Raw genomic sequence first — 8,691 nt, 5'->3', positions numbered from 1 at the left:
AATGAAAATATTGTCACATAAAATCAATGTGCGTATCGTATATATTATTTTTTTAAGGCAGTCTTGTTTTTGCAATCACTATACTTAAAGGCTACTTTATTTCGCAGAAAAATTTAAGAATATTATTTGTTCAATTTATTCGTAAAAAAAATGAATTGATGCTAATAAATTAATAATTTAGAAATAGGATGTAATAGAGAATCTAGACATTTTTAAACCAATCACTGATTTTAATAATTAGAAATCTATAATAATTTAAAAAAATGAGTTTTAGTTGACTTTTTTTAACAGGCAGTTTTTGTGAAGTATCAATATTTGTCTTGCAATAGTATTAACAATATTAATAATATTAATTAAAATATATAGAGAATAATCGATGGTGTGACGGCCCCTTTAGATCAGAATCTATCCTTTGCAAGACGATCCTTCGGGGCATACCGTAATCACGCATTAATTATGATCACTCTGGATGGCCAGTAACCATGTAAAATAAGTCCAAGCAACGTGCAACAACCTCTGCTACGTCATTGCGAAAGGAGCGAGGACCTGAAGATTTGCTCTCTATCCCACTCATCCCTGCCTCGTGTTTTAATCTATTTTTCATGTTTTTAATTAAACGGTTCCTCTATGTCCGCGGCGGATAATCTGGTACTCGTAGCCTTTGCGCAGGGAAGAAATTATCTTCTGCCAATGTAACTCCATATTATCATCCTGTTCAATCATGCGCGGCACTTTTAAATGGCCGCGTTACGCATCTTAGCCTGGGTCTCGTTACTTTGCTAAAACCGGACAGAATTAGTAAAGTTATAAGTGATGCGAGATTGTCACGCGAAAGATAGCTTGGAAGTAATAATCATTTGAAAGCAACGAAAGTAACAGGACTATTATTTTAGTTTAATTTGAATTACTTGTTTGAAAAATAAGACGTGGAGAAATTGACATAAATTTAAATTATAATCAAATTGGATATATTGGAATCCTTTGCGAATAATTCTACACATCAGCTTATCATTTAATTTATTATTTAACTTATAATTTTACATTTATAAAGAAAGTACGTATTTAGATATTATCTTATTGAAACATTGGAATGATTTTTAATTTTTCGTAGATTTACATACATAAAAGAGTTGCTGCTAGAATTTTATTTGTCACAAAAGTTCAATTTTCACAAAATTACGAACATTTATTATATGCTTTGCGAAAGTAATTTTAGTGATTCAGTAAAGGATTTAAATTTAATAAAGGATTAACAATTATTTGGAATTTCGTCGATTGGCATACATTTCTTGGTTGAAGAAAATCGTGAACTCTTTCTACACTGTGAATGATATTCTTATATTATGATAATACTTGAGAACTGAATAAAGGATTAACTAAATCGATTTACATAAATTGTATTAGCGTGTTAAATAGTTAGGAATAAATCTGAAGAGGGTCGTGAGACGAAGGACGTTATATAACGAAACGGAGGCTTCTTCACCCACGTCTCGACACTGACGCAATGCGAAAAGAGTTCGTTTGAGTGGCGCGTGTGCTAAAATTACGCAGGCTAATACGCGCACTCGTACGCGTTACAGTCTTAATTCGTATTGGCTGCGGCTACATTTTTACGGATTCGTTATTTATCTTAAGACTACCAATGCTTCTTGATATAAAAGATTCTGAAGAAAGTTTCATGTATTTCCTCCCTAACATGCTCTAATTTATAATAACATACAATATTTAATCTTTACAGGACGGGAAAGCCATTATAGTGACGCTGAATGAATATCATATTTTGAGGCAAGAAATAAATGAAATAATGAATTATAACAAATTTTACTCAAAGAAAAACTATAAGATTTTAAAAATAGATCCCGGCCTTCTAAAGGTTAAGAAATATCTATTATTACGTAAAAATAGAATTTGATATCATAAAATTTTAAGTAAAAAGAAAAAGTCTAAATGTTATATGTATCTTTTATATTGTTGCTGAAAAAAAAGAAAGTACTTTTTGCTATAAATATATCAACGTTCTTGGCATAAATACTCAAAAATTAAGAAAATATTTAGGAAGTGTGACGAGTTTGCTCGATCAAGTGAATAAAGATCCAGTGACTTCATGCCGCAGCTGCCGTCGTCGTTGAATGGATATAACTGGCAATGCGTGTGTGCACCGAGGCTGCAACTATCTCGATCGTCCACGCAAGATAAGAGTGCATCGGAGTGCACAACGAGTTTACCGGAGGCAAGTCCAGCGTTAGATTTCTTACCGCCGCACATAGGTGCAATCTCGCACTTTCTGAGGAAGATTGTCATAAGCTAAAAAATAAAATATCTTAGAAGCAACATTTAATTCTGAAATATAACAGAGCTTCGTCAATTATATTCCTCTATATGCATTTTATTAAAGAAATAGATATACTAAAATAAACAATAACAATTAAAAATTTATTTGAAAATTAAATGATTTGAAGTTTTACTAAAATAAAATTAATACTTTGTGTGTAATTACAAATCTATAATATATTGAGATTTTTATTTTTAATTTTATAGATATTAGAGAAGTTGAGTATAAAATATAAAAATCACCTCGAGATGTTTAGAAATTATCCCCGGAAGTGTTTAAAAATTAGATCCTGGCACTTCGGTAAGGCCTTTAGTTATTCACAAGTTTTATCGACGCATTCTTCGCTAATTTGAATAATTATACTCGATATGATAGCGCAAAAGATCGCGAACAGAAAATTCTTAATAATAGCAATGATGTTGATAACACTACAGGAAGGTATCATTGATATTCACCTAATAAACTTTGATAGCGCGAAGCGGTTTGTAATGCCACTATAAACCTGTCTTTAGGGTTTGATAAGAGAATAAATGCAACTCACGGTCAGGATTATCCAATATATTAAAAGGTAGAATAGATTATGATAAATATCTATGATAACGGGCAAAATTACGTTGATTTTACTGTATGAAACGCTTAATCACAACCTGTTTGACTGAAGATCGGAAAAATTTATGCGTGTGTGCAACAGGTGCTAACTTATTTTATAAGTAATTGGTTGATGAAGTCAGCTATCAATTTAGGATCATCTAAATATATTATAACTTATATATTGCAATCATTAAATATTTATATTCTAAAATAATTGGTGTATAAGATAAGAGCCATTCTAACCGGAATAATTATTAAATATAGACAAATTGTGTTGAAATATTAATGATAAGTTATTTTACTTTCTATATATACTTGCCATTGTTTTCATGTGTGATAACAGAAAATGTAATTTATACATATATAATATAAGTATATATGTATGTACCTATATATATATAATATACGTATTATATTTTCTCTTATCATAAAAATGCAAGTACAAGTTTTCTAGCATGTAAACTTTGACATTTAAATTATTCTCAATATTCAAAAAAATATATATTCGTTTTTGGCTCTTAACTTATTTTATCTATTATCTTTTAAAACGCTTTCAATTACGCTTTCTCTGTTTCACGAAATTATATCAAACTGTATAGATGGGCAAGAGTAATGAACGCGGCTAAGACAGAAAAATCTATACTCGACCCTGTGGAATCAATTATGATTAGGGGTGATGCACGTTTTACGGTCCGTATTTGTAGTTTCGCCTGTGGATTGAAACTTGAAAATTAAGGCGGAAGGCATTTACGGAAGAACGTTAATTATAAATTGAAAAACGCGCGTCGCGGGCCGAAGGTCGGGGTTATGGTTATGTTAAAATAGTGAAGATTATGATTATGGTCATAACCGTAAGTGGTTAAATGCCGTGAGAGAGATCGGCAATAGGAGTAGCAGGGGCATGCTTGCATTTAAAATATACGAATATTCTTATAAAATCATTATAAAAATAATTACTATCTCGCTTTTTATGAACATAGTGAATGTTTAATTATCGTATTTATTATATAATATATATATTAGCACAATATCGACATATACACATAATAATATTTTCAGTAAAAGTATTAATAATTTTGCACAAATAGATTTTCGAATATGAAAATTCGTACTTTTTTCTTACGTTACTGAATTTTACGTATAAATATTCAATATTTAAGCTTGGAGAACGCAGAGCTGATGGCTTAAGTTTAATCTGAGAAAAACGTGCATGTGCATGATATCAACGATAGAATTTAGTTAATATTCTAATAGCAGTACCTATACTTTTGCTCGGCTAATACAATTATTACGAGACAATTATTTGAAGGGCACGGAGATTGCATAAATACAGGGTAGCGTTCAATGCACCGTAATCTACGTACTTTTCCCGTGCAGCAGAGCGACTTTTATCCCTTATCGTGGTATCGATCATTAATTATAGTACGGGACAACAATGGGAGGAGATGCAGACAACAAAAGAGGGGAGGGGTGTGAGTGCCGCTCCATATTCTCTATTTCTGCATGCTTGCAAGCCACGTGTGTGCGGGCCGTAATAGTTTCCGGCGTTCGATACAACCATGCTACGCGTTTTAAGCTTAGATATTTACATCCCAAAGACGTCGATAAAGTCAGTGCACTTACCTGAGCGTTCCGTAAACGGCTGTAATATTTTATTTTGCTAATTATGATTTTGTTAAAATATGATAATCTTTTAACTAATTGTAAGATATATATTTTGAGCCAAGAAAAAGTTATTTGTTTTTTCTGTCAGCAAAAATGTTATATTTTGAAGATCTATGAGCAATCGCGAATTTATTAGTATAGCTATATTTGGAAATATTTAATGCATGCCACATAGTAAAATCAATAATTGCAATCCCGAATGTCTTACTCAAATAAAATACAGTGGAAAAGATCTTTAAATAATTCATGCTATATAATTTAAATAATCGAGATTAAAATAAGGGAGAACAGATGATGATGTTCATTCATAATAGGATGTCATATATATGAAATTATTTTATATCTAGGAATTCTAATAATAATACATAATGAGGTATATATCGAAATTTAATAACAACGCAGTGTTATATTCAATGATATCTTTTCTTTATATTTCTTTTATTACTTCTAAAAATTATATGGCGACGATATGGTGGGGTTCTGCATCCAAGAAGTGAGAGAGAGGACAGGCGAGCGAAGTGCGCATTTGATAATCAATCAGAGAATTCATCGAAAATTTAATTCGATCGGTTTTTATTCGTCAGTTTTCTTCTGTCTCTTCTCTCTCCCTTCTGAGCGAAGATGACGATAAGAAGTGTACCTCTCAGGAATGGGAAAAGAGAAAAAGGAAGAGAAAAAGGGTCGTGGATTTTGAGGATTATATGAGATCACAAAAAATGGTATCGAAAATGGCGGAGTTTTGGTTAAGAGAGTATCAAATCGTCCTGCGGGCGGATATTTTACGTATCTCGTCTAAAATACCTGCTTTACATTAAATACCCGCGGATGAAATTTCAATCGGTGCGGCCCCTCGCTTTTGTCATTTTAATAATTAAAAATATTTGTCTATGATCTTAATAGTTTCAGTCTATGAAAATTAAATACATCTCAAACATGGCAGTGCGAGACTGGTTCCGTTTCAACCTTTAAATCCAGAATTGTGCCGACGATGCGGTCATGCCTGCGTATCATTTCTGCTATTAACAGCTTACTGCATTAATTTTCTCGTAACACAATCCTTTACAAACTTAACTTTAATTTGGATTGAAAAAAAAGCCAACATTGTTATAACATTTCATGTCACTTTTTTAATTTTTTATTATATGGGGGAGACCGGGGCTAAGCTGGCATTTGAATTTTGAGTGGCAAAAATATATCTTATGAGTTCCCAATTTATATCGTAGATAGCATCTCTTGTGTCTTCTTTACCAACGAAGTTTGATTAGTTTAGATTTAATTTGTTATGTTTAGGTGGTCAAATGTGTTTTCGATAGTTAAAAGTAATTTTTGAGATTTCATTTTTCGAATCACATCATTTTTTGTGTAAATGAATGAAATGAAGTTGCAAACACCAAAACTTTATTGCCATCTTGTAGTCTAATAATCACTCTATAAAACGCTAATAATCATTTGACTAAAATCGTTTGCTTTATTACTGAAAATTGCAATTGAAAAAAAAATGCCCAGTTAGCCTCCCCCTCCCTACATTATTTTTTAGATCTTTTTAATAAATGAGATAAAAAATGAAAGATTCTTTATGATTTTACTCATATTAGAAAAGTCTATAAACGTAATAATGGGACATGAGTAAAGATAAAATTTTTGTAGTAATCGAAACAATATTACCTTGTTTCACCTTCAAAATTAATCTGAGAATAATTGCATAAAACAGCACCTTACCTTTTTTATTCATGTCATTAATCAATCTGATCATTAGATGTCTTGACAAGCATTACACTCGCGCATCCACGTGCACTTTTCCAAATTTTACAAACCTTGCCTTTTCGTTATCGTTGAATTCATAAGCATTAATTCGTAAGAGTTGTCTTTTACCCTTAGTACTGAACCACTCGTTTCATCTCATTCATCAGAGCATGCTTACTTTATTGAAACTATTCAGAATCCGTTGAAAATATCAGCGCGATCTTTGATTGAATTCAGAGTGTCTAAAAATGTTGAATAAATATAAGTATGGTAATTTTTATACACATGATGTACGTTTAGAAAAATAAATGATTCTTTCGCTACGTGCATTATTATGAAATGTTTTTCATAATAATGCCGAGTAATGCCGAGAATTACAATAAAAAATGTTTATTGCAAATGAGACGAAAAAAACTACAGGTCTATTTTTCATAAGAAGAATAGTCTATAGTTACATTCCGTATATATATATATATATATATATATATACGATATGCTGAATTTAAATGAAGAACATTGTTACATGTCGGTCCAGTTTCAGTTCCGGCGGAAGTAGTTCACTTTGCTAGTAACTATTATCAAATGTACGACATAATGAGCTCTGCCGTGCATGGGAAACAACTTGCTTTATATTCAATATTACTGTGATAAAATGCAGACATCCACTGGTTTCGCATTTAATTCAGTGGAAGTACGCTGTAATCTTTTACGCTATGTAGAATTTAGTTATAAAATATCTTATATATGAAAGAATTCTTTGTGTAAAATTTATGTGCTTTATGTACTTTACATTTTATTTTATCGTCACATCGAGGTACAGAAATGTTTTTTCTGAGTAGATGTTTTCAACGGATTCATATACTTTATATAGGACAGGCACAACATATATAAAACAAATGATCAATGCGCATGATTGATGAGTAATGATCGTAGACTTATGTACACGGAGTCAACTGTTTACAATAAATAAGTCTTTAATAAATATGCTACTACATATTAATAGATTCTACAAAAAAAAAAGAAAAAAATTGCAGCGAGGTTTTTCCAACAGATATACCTATCTAGATTCGATGAAACTTTTCGAGAAACAAGGAGACGTGGCGGCGAAAATTATATTAAATTTAATTACACGAAATGAATTCTTCAAATGGCATTTGGTAGTCAAACAATTTGTAAACATTAATCTACAATAAAAATTGCAAATATAGAAATGAATAGCGTATCATTTTATAAGCGTCATCATTTAACTCATTATCAAGCTCTTGTTTTAGAACGTTTCTTTTTTTATATGGTTATACTTTTTAAATTTGGTAATCGATTTTATGAAATTAAATTGTAGCTAATATAGAATTAAAAATCATAAGCATTGCTTTCGTTACAAGAAATTCGTACAGTGCCACGGAAAACAGGGTCTAATAAAAATTTATTCGAACATAAAGGTAAATATTATCGACTACTTTTGTCCGTGAAAATTTTGATTAAATATTTCATATAATGATAAATCATATATATTTACTCGCCTAGAAACCTAGAAACTTGGATTACGACAAACTGTAATTATAATATAATGGAAACGCTAATTAAGATCTTCGTAATTTTCACATCGGCACTGTTGAGCCCGTCGCGAAACGAGTTCCTGAAATAAAATTGGAAGCGCGAGGAATAACGATCGAGTAGATGGAACTCGAATGACCGGCATATGCAATTTGTGTCGACCTGATTAATCGATTTCCTTGGTAAAATGAGAAAGCCAGTATTCTCTCTTTCTCTCTCCACACTTCGCTCCATTATAAATACTGAGATTACATCGAACGAAATTTACTCTACGCATTCCAAATTATACATACGTCGCCCGTAGAAATTGCGTTTTATAGCATTTGATTGCGTGATCGCGAGACAAACTCACAATTTGATTAATCACTTGCAGGAATTTCCTTAAGCTCGCGATATCTAAACATATGTAATTGAGATGACTCTCGAAATATTTTTTCCATATCCTACAATTTGTATATGTATAATTTATGCTAGTTAAAAAAATTATTTTGTTACGTAATGCATTAAGCGTAATCGAAAATGCTTTGCTTCATTTTCGAAGCGTAATTTTGTCGCGAAATAACTAATTTTTATTCAACAGTTCGTCTCCTTAATTAAATTGATATTTATTACTACCTCGCAAATTGATTTCATCGTTTATATATCGTTCCCTTTTTTCAAGTCGCTTATTGTCTTATGCTCCTCGCTCGCTAAAATATCGTCATTAATTCTTTACACTTACGTGCTAATCGCACTAGTTAGGACGAAGTTCGGCAGTAATATACAAGCTGTTTTCTATGTCGGTACGTCGACGAGGTGAGAGCGGT

The sequence above is a fragment of the Mycetomoellerius zeteki genome, unplaced genomic scaffold (genome assembly GCF_001594055.1).
Source record: "Mycetomoellerius zeteki isolate Tzet28-1 unplaced genomic scaffold, Tzet1.0 scaffold174, whole genome shotgun sequence".
In the NCBI taxonomy this organism is placed as follows: domain Eukaryota; kingdom Metazoa; phylum Arthropoda; class Insecta; order Hymenoptera; family Formicidae; genus Mycetomoellerius; species Mycetomoellerius zeteki.
Note: the sequence above shows the minus strand (reverse complement) of the source record.